Raw genomic sequence first — 13,762 nt, 5'->3', positions numbered from 1 at the left:
AAGATGGCTACCTACCTGTAAGTTTGATGAGGGTGATGTAATGGCCTCCAAATGCTTCTGGGTGGGGTGGGGAGCTCCAATCTGCTGAGGTGGGGGCTAGGGTGCATGGTGGGAGTAGTGGTACAGGCCTCCCACACCCAGACACCCTCACTGTAAAGATGGCTACCTACCTGTTAGTTTGATGAGGGTGATGTAATGGCTTCCAAATTCTTCTGGGTGGGGTGGGGGAGGGCTCCTTCCTGCTGAGGTGGGGCCAGAGTGCATGGTGGGAGTAGTGGTACAGGCCTCCCACCCACAACACCCTCATTGTGAAGATGGCTACCTACCTGTACGTTTGTTTGGTATACTGCAATGGCTTCCAACTGCTTCTGGGTGGGGGAGTGCTGAGGGACAGAGGGAATGGTGGGAGTAGTAGTGCAGGACTCCCACCCACAAACACCCTCCCAGGGAAGATGGCTACCTACCTGTAAGTTTTGTGAGGGTAATGTAATGGCTGACACATGCTTCTGGGTGGGGTGGGTGGAGGGCTCCATAATGCTGATGCTGTGGGACAAGGGGGCCTGGTGGGAGTTGTAGAGCTGTCTGTCTGTACACATGCCCCCATGTTAATGTTGGTAGCTACGTTTGGGGTGAACGGGAGTGGGTGAATGTTGAATATGTAAACCATGTTTTTGTGAGTGTGTGGTGCAGATGGAAGGAATTTGTCCTAGGTGGTGTAGCTTTGTAGTTGTGCAAGACAGTACATAGCAGTGGTGGTAGTCATTTGTTTGTACTTACCAGCCTCCACTAACCTGGGTACTCCTGTGAGACTCTCTGGATGCAGTATGGCAAACACCTTCTCCTCCCATGGTGTGAATGGTTTTTGTGGTATGGGAGGGCCACCGCCAGTCCTCTGAGCCAGCTCCTGGTTCTTGCTCCTCCTCTCCTTGACCACCCTCTTCCGATCATGCCACCGCTTCATGATCTCCTTTTTTGATCTTGGGGTGGTCCCTACTGCATTGACCCTTTGGACTATTCTTGCCCATATTTGTGTCCTTATGGCTAATGGTGTCTGTTGGACCAGGCTACCAAAAAGCTGTGATTCCACTCTGACTATCTCATCTACCATGACTTTCAACTCACTCTCTGTGAATTTGGGCATTTTCTGTGTGGCCATGGTGTGTGGTGTGCAAAATGGTTGTGGGTGCAGGAGTGTGAGTGGTGGTTGTGGTTGTGATGTGTATGGTGTCTGTTGTGCAGGGGGTTAGTTGTACAGGTGTGGAAGTGGTGGTGGTGCTGTGTGGTTAGTTATGTTATATAGGTTTATAAAGCGCACTGTTACCCGAAGGTGTCCTGGTGCTAAGCACTGTTTACCTGGAAAACCCTCCATCCCTAGGGCCTTATAGGAGGCTAAGCTGTGAACAACCAAGTCTTCAGACCTCTCCTAGATGCTAGGAGTTCCGTGGCAGACCTTAGAAAAAACGGACATTCGTTCCAGGCGTTGGTGGCTCTGAGAACAAAGCTCTTTCTGCCCCAGGGAACGGCTGCACGCTTTGCTTCCGTTGAGCGCAATGCTCTACCAGGAACTTACCATTGGATACGCTCTCTTAGGTCTTCAGGACTGATTCCCCTCAGGGACTTGAATACCGTACAGAGAGCCTTAAATTGGGTTTGTTCTTTGATTGGCAGCCAGTGCAGGTCACGTAGTCATGTAGGCCATTTCTGACTGACACAAACCTAGGAGTGCCTGTGAGCATCCGGGCTGCCACATTTTGTACCATCTGGAGTCTGTTAAGGTGTTTCTTGTGGATCGTCAGCTACAGACTGTTGCAATAATCCAGACGGGACAGAATGAGAGCTAATACAACTGATCTAAAACTGTCATCCATGAGGAGGGACTTGATTTTGTTCAGTGTTCTCAGAATAAAGAAACAGGTAGACACCACTCTGCTAACCTGGTCCCCAAATGAGAGAGTGTTATCCACAATCACCACCAGATTTTTTCCCTTAAGTGCGGGTGGGGGGTGGAGGCCCATCTCACTAGGCCACCAGGCGGGGGACAAGAGGTTGGGATTGTTCCCGAAAAAGATCACCTCTGTTTTGCCTGCATTTAACTTCAGGTAGTTAGCAGACCATGCAATCATGGCAGCTCGTGGCCTTTTCTGCTTCTTTGCTTCTCTGTAGAGATAGCACGATTTGCTTATCATCCGCGTAGGAGGTTAAAAATAGACCAAATGATCGTATAAGGGCAGCCAGTGGTCTCACATAAATATTGAAAAGTGTCGGGCTAAGGGAGGATCCCTGTGGGACTCCACAGGGAAGGGCAAATGGTTTTGATTGATCCCCTCCTAGATGTACTGTTTGTACTCTGTCAGCCAAAAATGATTTCAATAGGTTTCAAGCCAGGCCCTGGACCCCGGCCTTCGATAAATGACCCATCAACACCTCGTGGTGGACCATATCGAAGGCTGCTAACAGGTCAAGCAAGATCAGGATAGCTGAACCTCCCTGGTCCACAGCCTCACGGACCTCTTCCGCGGAACCCGTATTGCGAGGGGTCCATTGTTGTTTTTCTCAAGGAACAGGCTTAATTGCATATTCATGGCCTTCTCCATGATTTTAGCCGGTAAAGGGAGGCGGGAGATGGGCCTGTAGTTGTCTGGATCGTTTGGCTCTAAATTGGGTTTTTTAATAAGTGGTAGGATTGAAGTTGTTTTCCAGGATAAAGGGTAAGAGCCCATCCCCATTATGAGATTGAGTAAAGGGGTGAGGATATAAAAGATTACTTTGACGATATTTTTGTTACTGCCGCCGGGCAAGGGTCCTTAGGGAAGCCAGATGTGCACCTCATCAGCAGGTTGGTAACCTCATTGTTTACCAATGGGGTGAAGATATTAAAGGTGGGGGCATTATCGGTTGCCATAGTCCCAGGAGCCTGATCACTGGCCTCGCCCAGCTGGTTGTTAAAGGAGAAGAAAATGGCTTCCACTTTATTTAGAAAGAAAGAGGCTACGGTATTGCAAAAATCTGGGTTACTATGCAAAATGGGTTTGGAGGGTGTCATGAGATTAGTTACTGTTCTAAAAAGTTCCTTCGCTGTGGTTTTTGCTCCGATGATCTTTTCTGAGAAGTAAGCCTTTTTTTCTTCCTGGAGGGTTTTTTTATAAGCTGTGAGGCTGGCTCTATAATCTTCCCTATTGGTCAGACTGTACCCCTTTCTCCAGAGACGCTCCAACCTTTTGCACTCTGACTTACGCTCCTGATGGTTATGTGAAAACAAAGACACAGAAGGTAGCCTACGTCTGGGGGAGCACCATTTGACAGGGGCCAATTTGTGACAAGCAGTGTTGATCCAATCCTCATAGGCTGCTGTGGCTTCCGCTATGTTACTGGACAGATTAGGACCTGAGTCAGTCAAAGCTTTATCAAAGTTGGAAGAGTTAATATTCCTCCAAGACCGGATAGCTATCTTTTCCCTAGGCTTTGAGTTGGATGGTTTGGTGGGGGTCAGAGCATTTGCAAAAATAATGGCAGCATGATCTGAGCACGGAAGTGACAGGATATCCAAGATGGCTAGTGATGTTGTGTCCTTTGTCTCTCCTGTCAGCTGGGGTGTGTGTCCCTTCTCTCATGGAGTATTGCAAAGGATTGTGGTCTGGGAAGGGGCTGGTCTTATACTCAGCTATGTGGGTGTGTCCAATTGGGGTATTGGTGTCAGATGTGTTGTCCTGGGATTTGTATGTTTCTTTTTGCCATGTGGTTGTGTCATTGGGGTGTGTTTTGTGTATTTGGGGGGAATGGACAGTTTTCTGTGTGCACTTTTTGGCCTTCTTGTGGGTTTTCTGCTTCATCCGCAATATTTTTTATGGACCGTCCGCAGGGGTGGCTGTGCTTCAGCTCTTCCGCTGGCTCTCCCATTCATCCCATTGTGCGACTGCGGTGGTCGGAGACAGCGATACGCACCGTGGGACCGTCGGGGATATCCTAATTTCCCGTGCGGTGTCTCTGCTATACTTGCGGCGTGTTGGTGTTTTTCCACCGTGGGCATATTTTGGCCATCTCTGCCCGCTACGGGCGTTTTTTCTTGGTCCCATTCCACCGCGGTCGGTGTTTTTTGGCGGCTGATCCTAATTTGGCTGCTGGTTTTCCCACGGTGCCGGCGGGCAGTTGTTTTCCACTGTCATGGCGGTCGGGGTGGTTTTCCAGCTGCCATCTTAATAGGCCCCTAATACTATACCCCAGCTCTCCTGAACTCTATTACTGAGAGTTCTGACCAGCTACGAGTTGCTTATGCCCGTTGTGGACCTCTGGAGGTTGTTTCTGCAGTTGGGAACTAGAAGAAACCTAAGAGAAGAAAGAAAACCTCTCAGCCTGTCAGCAATGATGCTGTGATGCTGCGACCTGCACCGAGGCCAAGGGCAGTGAAGTGCACAATGCATAACCCGGCCTGCACCGCAGTTCTGAAGACCTTTGATGCATGAAGTTATCGGCATTCCTGACACTAGAGCTCGCACTGATTCTGCCAGCGCCTGCATCATGTTATTGTGGCACCAAATAACCGCTGAGGGTGACTCCAAGAACTCTCCGACTTTCCATCCCCTCACCGGACCAACACCTCGGTAAACAGTCAGAATATCCAGTTTTTAATGTTGACTTGCACTAATATCGAGTGCAAAAAATCGGGATACAAAAATATCGACTGTCAGAATATTTGAGGTACAGAATATCAGTCTAAGGTAAGTAATATCGTTTTTTACAATATCAAAGTCATTAATATCGTTGTAAAAAATATCAAAGTCATTAAGATAGTCAGTAAAAATATAGGTGCCGATTCGGATCCTGGAGAAACCGGGTACGAACCGTCGGACGGAGCATTTTCTCCGTCCGACTCGTACTCGGTGAAAAAACATTACAAAAATGCAAGTACGATTCGTATGGATACACCATTTCCGTGCGATCCGTACAAAACACCGACCGACTAAAATATACATACAAATGTGATCCGGGAAAGCGCCGACGTGACGTTGGGATGCATGCAGGCTGCGTTTCACGAACCAGGAAGTACGATCCGCACCGACGTCACCCCGCACGGATAAAATTCTCCGCCTGCCAAAAACTGCCGGGAAATCAGGACGACGCGCGCAAGGAGCACCTGTACGCGACGGACAGCCATGGACCCGAACCTACGTGTCATCCCAGCCCTCATAGCAGTCCACCTGCTCTACAGGAACCGACGCAGACGCCGCAGAAGTTCAGAACAATACCCAGGGGCATAGGGGGGGCAGGGGCAGGACACAAAACCCCCACCCAAGTCACAAATCATACATGCCCTGGACATACCTGACCTTCAGGGCCAGGTCACTTCGAGGGGGTGGGGGCGTGTCCAGCAACGGAAGTGGATGTAGACACGAACTGGCAACACAACAAGTCCGGTACGTACCGTACCCATGCCTTAAGAGCATGGGTTCGAGTCGTACCACGCCCACCCCTACGTCACCCCAATAATGGCGGTACGGCCTGTACCCACGTTCCAAAGGCCTGGGTACGGGCCGTACCCCCACCCATGTATGTACGGCGCGTACCAACACCCCACCCGTGGATGTACGGACTGTACCCACACCCGTGTACGTATGGAGCGTACCCCCACCCCAACAGTGTATGTATGGAGCATACCCCCACCCCAACAGTGTTTGTACGGACCGCACCCCCACCCATGTATGCATGGAGCGTACCCAGACCCGCGTATGTTCGAGCGTACCCCCACCCGTGTATGTACGGACCATACCCACACCCGCGTACGTATGGAGCGTACCACCACCCCAACAGTGTATGTATGGAGCGTACCCCCACCCCAACAGTGTATGTACGGACCGTACCCCCACCCGTGTATGCATGGAGCATACCCAGACCCGCGTATGTTCGGAGCGTACCCCCACCTGTGTATGTACGGACCGTACCCACACCCGCGTACGTATGGAACGTACCCCCACCGCAACAGTGTATGTACGGACCGTACCCACACCCGCGTACGTATGGAGCGTACCCCCACCTCAACAGTGTATGTATGGAGCGTACCCCCACCCCAACAGTGTATGTACAGACCGTACCCCCACCCGTGTATGCATGGAGCGTACCCAGACCCGCGTATGTTTGGAGCGTACCCCCACCCGTGTATGTACGGACCATACCCACACCCGCGTATGTATGGAGCGTACCCCCACCCCAACAGTGTATGTATGGAGCGTACCCCCACCCCAACAGTGTATGCATGGAGCATACCCCCACCCCAACAGTGTATGTATGGACCGTACCCCCACCCGTGTATGCATGGAGCGTACATGGCCAGATACAGGAGGGGTGGGTGCAGAGTCCCCCCAGCAGTGCCCAGACGCAGGAGGGGTGGGTGCAGAGTCCTCCCAGCAGTGCCCAGACACAGGAGGGGTGGGTGCAGAGTCCTCCTAGCAGTCCCCAGACACATGAGGGGTGGGTGCCTATCACTCCCAGCAGTGCCCAGACACAGGAGGGGTGGGTGTAGAGTCCTCCCAGCAGTGCCCAGACACAGGAGGTGTGGGTGCCTATCACTCCCAGCAGTGCCCAGACACAGGAGGGGTGGGGGCAGAGTCCTCCCCGCAGTGCCCAGACACAGGAGGGGTGGGTGTAGAGTCCTCCCAGCAGTGCCCAGACACAGGAGGGGTGAGTGCCTATCACTCCCAGCAGTGCCCAGACACAGGAGGGGACGGTGCAGAGTCCTCCCAGCAGTGCCCAGACACAGGAGGGGTGTGTGCAGAGTCCTCCCAGCAGTGCCCAGACACAGGAGGGATGGGTGCAGAGTCCTCCCAGCAGTGCCCAGACACAGGAGGGGTGGGTGCAGAGTCCTCCCAGCAGTGCCCAGACACAGGAGGGGTGGGTGTAAAGTCCCCCCAGCAGTGCCCAGACACAGGAGGGGTGGGTGCCTATCACTCCCAGCAGTGCCCAGACACAGGAGGGGTGGGTGCAGAGTCCCCCCAGCAGTGCCCAGACGCAGGAGGGGTGTGTGCAGAGTCCTACCAGCAGTGCCCAGACACAGGAGGGGTGGGTGCCTATCACTCCCAGCAGTGCCCAGACACAGGAGGGATGGGTGCAGAGTCCTCCAAGCAGTGCCCAGACACAGGAGGGGTGGGTGTAGAGTCCTCCCAGCAGTGCCCAGACACAGGAGGGATGGGTGCCTATCACTCCCAGCAGTGCCCAGACACAGGAGGGGTGGGTGCCTATCACTCCCAGCAGTGCCCAGACACAGGAGGGGTGGGTGCAGAGTCCTCCCAGCAGTGTCCAGACACAGGAGGGGTGGGTGCCTATCACTCCCAGCAGTGCCCAGACACAGGAGGGGTGGGTGCAGAGTCCTCCCAGCAGTGCCCAGGCACAGGAGGGGTGGGTGCAGAGTCCTACCAGCAGTGCCCAGACACAGGAGGGGTGTGTTCAGAGTCCTCCCAGCAGTGCCCAGACACAGGAGGGGTGGGTGCAGAGTTCTCCCAGCAGTGCCCAGACACAGGAGGGGTGTGTGCAGAGTCCTCCCAGCATTGCCCAGACACAGGAGTGGTGGGTGCAGAGTCCTCCCAGCAGTGCCCAGACACAGGAGGGGTGTGTGCAGAGTCCTCCCAGCAGTGCCCAGACACAGGAGGGGTGTGTACCGAGTCCTCCCAGCAGTGCCCAGACACAGGAGGGGTGGGTGCAGAGTCCTCCCAGCAGTGCCCAGACACAGGAGGGGTGGGTGCAGAGTCCTCCCAGCAGTGCCCAGACACAGGAGGGGTGGGTGCAGAGGCCCCCAGCAGTGCCCATGGAAAGAAAAAGGGTGGAGTCCCCACAGATCCAATGGCCACAATTGTCAGTCAGGTGCACAAAGACCCTGCAGTACATGTAACACATGTGTGCGAGGCTGGGAGTACAAACATGCATACTGCCTAAAAGGGAACATGTCCACATGAAGTCATGTCAACAGACTACATACACAAGTACAGTGATCACCAAGGATGCCACAAATGATGCAGGTGGAGACAACGCTCTGCATGCATGGCCAATGTTGAAGGGGTCCGTCACACACCCAGCTAATGTAGACACAGCTGAGCACAACATATTGGAAACACCCTGCAGGGAAGATGTCAGGGTACACAGAGGAAGGAACACACCTTGGGACAATTTCACCATGCAGTAACTGCTTACATGAACAAAGAAACTTAGCTAACACCTTGTGATGGCACACAGATACCAGGGTCCCCCCTATGACCAGCACACTACTACATGTCCCACACACCCAACACATGATCACCACCCACATTCATGTAGCAGCCCCACCAACAGCAATACCAGAATAGCAGTAGTGTTCTAAGGAAAAAAAAATGGCTTTATTCAGCATGATCAAAAAATGTTTGTGTGGATAAAGTTCAATATTTACAAAGCCCATAGGGCAGTCCATAAGTCACAGCTGGATGGGGGACACAGTGGGACGCGTGTCCCCTAGCTTGCCTGCACAGTTCAGACCACCCTGTCTTCCACAGGGGGGGCATCATGTGGGGGGGAAGGACCAGGCACCGCAGGGACAGAAGGGGCAAGGGCAGGCGTTGTGGGTGCAGGGACAGAGGACTCCACCACAGGGGGTGGGGCAGCGCCAAAGGAGGTGGTGAGGATGGCACTGCACACGTCAGCAAGGTCCCCCAGCGTCTCCCCTGCACCCGAAGGAACCACATGCCCCAAGGAGGGGGGGGGGCGGAGGAATGGGTTGCAGCAGCACTGGGGGAGGGTGTGGACAGGGGGGCACTCAACTACCCTGACTGGGGACTCCTTTGCCCGCTTGCAGGGTGGTGTCACTTTTGGGCTCAGGGACAGAGCGGCCAAGAAGGAATCTTTGCTGGATTCGTGGCCAGGAGAGCTGAGGGGAGTGGATTTGGAGGGAGTGGATTTTGCAGAATACGGACTCCCACTCTGGCTCCGTGACTTACGTTTGCCCCCCGACCCAGTGGGTGTTCCTACCTCACCCTGTGTGTGCGTGCCAGGAGGTGTGCGCTTGCCCTGCCCTGCTGGTGTGGTGCCTGTGTCTGGTGGGGTGTGTGCATGCTGATGTCTGGGTGTAAATGGGACAGGCATGGGAGTGGGAAGTGTGGATGGGGCAGGGGTAGGGGGTGGGACGTAGCACTGCAGGAGACCCACTGCTGCAGTCAGTGTCGAGTCTATGGACCTCAGCAAGTTGCGTTGGTCAGACTGTGCGGCTGAAATGCCCTCCAAGTATAGCTCCATCTGGTTGAGCACTTGGCTGTGGCCATGGAGGACATTAAGCGTCGCAGTCTGACCAACCCGCAACTGCCGCAGGATGTCCACAGACTCGGCATTGGTGGCAGCAGTGGAGACAGGGGCAGGGGGTGCGGTGCCTGGCAAGAAGGAGACACGTGGTGACCGAGCACGGCAGGAAGGGACACGAGCAAGTGGGAGGCCGGTGATCGGAATGGAGGGGGCGGGTAGTGATGGAGTGCTGGTGTCAGCTGTGGGACCAGCCACCGCCCCCTCGGAGTGCTCAGCCTCGGACCCGTCTGCGTCATAGTCAGTGGTGGTTTGACTGGACAGGTCTTCCGCTGCACTCCCGTCGGCCTCCGTGCCACTCGATGTGCCAGACAACTCTGCACTGCTGGCACTGGTGCTCGCTCCCTCCTCACGGTCCGTGCCAGTGTCTGCCTCGGTGTCCCCCGACGATGCTGTGGGCAAGGTGAAGAGACAGGAAATAATCAGACAGCTGTATACATATGTGACATGAGTCAAATCCACATAGGTCACAGTGCATAGCCTGAAAAGCAACATGAGTAACATCTACAATACAAGGTACATATGTAGGCCCTGCAACACACAGTTGGTTGACCCACCATGCCACTGACCAACTATGGAGAGCATGACACAAAAGCAAATAACATGATATGGATTTGGACAGAGGAGCCAGGCACTGGGGACAATCCAGCACAGCATCTGCAGCACACAGCGTTGGCGTAAAAAGGGATGAGCAGGAACTATGTCTATTAACTGTAGGCACATGCTGCAAAGGTAATACTTAAAAACATGCCCAACATTAATGGGTCACTGCACCTTGAGTGTATGTCCAGACAAACATCACACACTGGCCAGACCTAGCAAGGAGACTTCAGGTTTAGACATGTAGGCCTTGCCCGCACCAACTACCCCCTACATGAGACAAGTTTTTTGAGACACAGGAAGCACTTACATCTCTTAGTCTGGAATAAAAACACATGGCCTGCAAGAAATCCTGATTGGACACAAAATACCCCTGGTGCGCCGGTACAAATACATCATCTACAAATGGCCATCATCAGATCATTTTACCAAGACACACAGGCAGTGGCCCCCGTGAGTATGAACAAGGGACATTTGGTCAGCCTGTACAGTGGACACATGTAGCAGAGTTTACGTAAATACAAATGGTGCCAGGGTACAATGGCACAGAGCATAACCTATGTTGTAGACACAGAGATTGTCGACATTTTTGGATTACACACATGATACCTAGGAAAAGATGCCCCAGGGGACAGTAGTGGCCACACTACTCCATGGTCCTGAATGGTAATGACTGCAACACAAGCCACCATCCCTGCACTCTGCATATCTCACACTCATGCACATCATGTCACAGGCCACAAAATAGGACATGCATGCTGTAAAGCAATACACTTTAGAGACACACTCCTATGTCTGGATTCAGTATCAGTGACAACTGACATGGACCCCACAAGTACTGAACTGGACAGGGCACAGGCAAGGTCCCAAAACCTGTTACACACCACCCCCACACATGAAGCTGCAAGCATTGGGCACATCGATAAACTGGCAGCCTAGATAACCTTGTGCAAGTGTGACTATACACATACCAGGGTACACATGGCAAGGAGGGAAAGGGAGGAAGGACAGCACCGCTACACTTTGGGGACCAGGAACTGCACTGCACATAAACCCTGGCAGTGAATCCATGCAACTGTGCACTTACAAATGCTGGTGACACACAACAAACACACATGTACCTACCCCCTTCCTGCTGCTGCTTTTCCCGTAAGCGCCTGTCCATATCAGGGAAGACGACCGCCAGCACACGCTTGTGGATGTGGGTCAGACGGCGGCACCCATGGTTCTTTTGGCTCACAGGTGAGTCCCCCAGCAGGACCCGTGCGATCCTCCGCGTCCAGCACCGGATATCCTGCCAGCGTTTCCTCACCTGGGCTAGGCGCCGCTTCCGACCATCCGTCATCCTCACGGCACTGACGGCGTCCTTCCAGATCTGCTCCTTGGCACAGGCGCCTACCTGTGAGGATGAAAAAGTGAGACAACATCAATACACCTGCGACATGTCACAGAGACACACATTAGAACAATTTGGCTGGTTTTAACAGGGCATAGAATGCATCAAACTCATTACACCTGTGTCATAGGGACATTTTCCTCTGTGGAAGGCAAAATGCACTAGGTGGCATTGTAGAGTACACAGGTGGCATGAGGCGTACGACACAATCAATCATCCAGGCTCACACTGTGCATCACAAGCGACACCAGGATTATGTGCAGCACTTCAAAGCAGTCACATGCCACAGGCCACTGAGGCGCCCTCAGCAGAGTACACAGACACACACAGCCACAGGACAATCACCTGCCATTGCCAACTGCAGCTACACACCTCATTCTGCACATGTGCCACTAGACTGGGGGGTGTCACAGGTGTGGGGCTGGCCCATCACTGCAGACACACAGCACTGCTCCCTGCTCACATCAGATGGGCAGGGTATATCCATCCCTCATGCAGCTGGGGTGCTACACTCCACATATGCACTCACCCACATGACAGGGGACTTACACACACACACCAATGTCCAGGGGACAAACACATCATTTGTACACTCTCAGCACATGTACACTAAACAAACACACATCAGTGGGTACTGCCACCTGTCACACTGGGGGGACCACAGATTCACATAAGGACTGTAGTAACAACATTCCCAGGAGGATTAGACAGGCAGAATGTGTAATGCCACATGCAGTGATTGTCACAGTACACACAATGCAAGTGAGGAGAGCAGACATGCACCACAGCATGCTCTGGCTGGGAGACATTAGGCATTCCCCCACCCGGGACCCACCCTACAGTACATTGCATGTGTGTTACACCTGGACACAATGGCAGAAGTCACAGTCACAAAAAGGGGCACAGTCTTTGCTAGTGGACTCAGCACTCACCTGAACCCCTGGTCGACCATACAGCATGGGGTACTGTGGGAGGATCACATCCAGCAGGGCTTGGTTCTGGGTGAAAGGCTGGGCCCTCTCCACAGACCTGGACATGGTGCCAGAGGATTCACGAGCAGCAGCAGTGTTGTTGAAGCGAAGGATGTGCAGGCAAGTGCTCTCTCATGGGACCTGGCTGCCTTATATCTGCCTTGCTGCCCTGTTTCATTCACAGGAGTACAGAGTGATTGGTCACTCACATTTGCATCCTATGTTTCCTCCAATCCCTTTAAACCTACCACAGTCAGTGGCTTTGCTTTTTTTTTTATTGAGCATGATGTCAACTCAACAACCACTTTGTAACAAAGTAGATTCTTTCAAACCGACTTTAGCTGGGCACCTGATGAAAAAAATTCAAACTTTAAACTCGGTCTCCATGACAACCAGCATGCATGTAGGGCTTTATACTTGTCCCTCATGTGTCCCCTATGTAATTTGGACATTCACACACAGGTACGGTGAGTTCCAGGGCCCTAGGGCACCCCAAATGCATAGAAACGGCCCGTACACGCGCATGTACAGGGCATATCAATATGGGTACGCATACGCGAGCAAAGCCATAGTGAAACGGCCCGTACACGCGCATGTACGGGCCGTTTCACTATGGCTCTGCTCGCATATGCGTACCCGTAGTGATACGCCCCGTACACACGCGTGTACGGGCCGTTTCACTATGGCTTTGCTCGCGTATGCGTACCTGTTAGAAAGGATAGACGGACCGGGAGGGTCGTCCGGGGTCAGGAGGAGAGGTCTCCGGGGAGAGCCGTCTCCAGCGATCGTACAGACAAGTAACTTCCCCCCCACAGACAGATACCACACACGGATAAGGTTCAGTGTTCTTTATAAGCACTTCTTAAGGTACGGTTGAATGGTACAAGGAGGTCTGGACTCAGGGGTCCCCTCGATTCAAGTCTCTCAAAGCAGGGTAAGGGGTAGCGGGACAGTCTGTCTACCAGTCAGGTAGTTTGGATGAGATGATGATTAGCTCACAATCCTCGAGCTCGGTTGGTACGGGCCGCGACAGCGCCAGCAGGTCCCGGAAAGATGGTCGATGTACGGTCCGCGGCAGCGCCAGCAGGTCCCGGTAAGGATGGTCGTTACAACGGGCCGCGGCAGCGCCAGCAGGTCCCGGAAAGATGGTCGATGTACGGTCCGCGGCAGCGCCAGCAGGTCCCGGTGAGGATGGTCGTTACAACGGGCCGCGGCAGCGCCAGCAGGTCCCGACGAGGATGGATGTTGTAGAAGGCCGCGGCAGCGCCAGCAGGCAGGACGATGGTTCACAAGAACGGGCTACGGCAGCGCCAGAAGTCCGTCAAGGCTGAGTTCTCTCGGTGTCTCTCGACTCCAGGATACAACTGCCTTCCTGCTCCGGAGTTGCCCCAGTTATAGGGCATGCGCCCTTTGATGTCCGGACCCTCGCACTTGGAGGTCGGAGGGCCCGGGATGAAGGTGTCCAGACACCCAGCAGGGGGTTGGAGCC

This window comes from Triturus cristatus, chromosome 3_2 (assembly GCF_964204655.1).
Source record: "Triturus cristatus chromosome 3_2, aTriCri1.1, whole genome shotgun sequence".
In the NCBI taxonomy this organism is placed as follows: domain Eukaryota; kingdom Metazoa; phylum Chordata; class Amphibia; order Caudata; family Salamandridae; genus Triturus; species Triturus cristatus.
The sequence above is the reverse complement of the archived record's forward strand: the minus strand, read 5'-3'. Positions refer to the sequence as shown.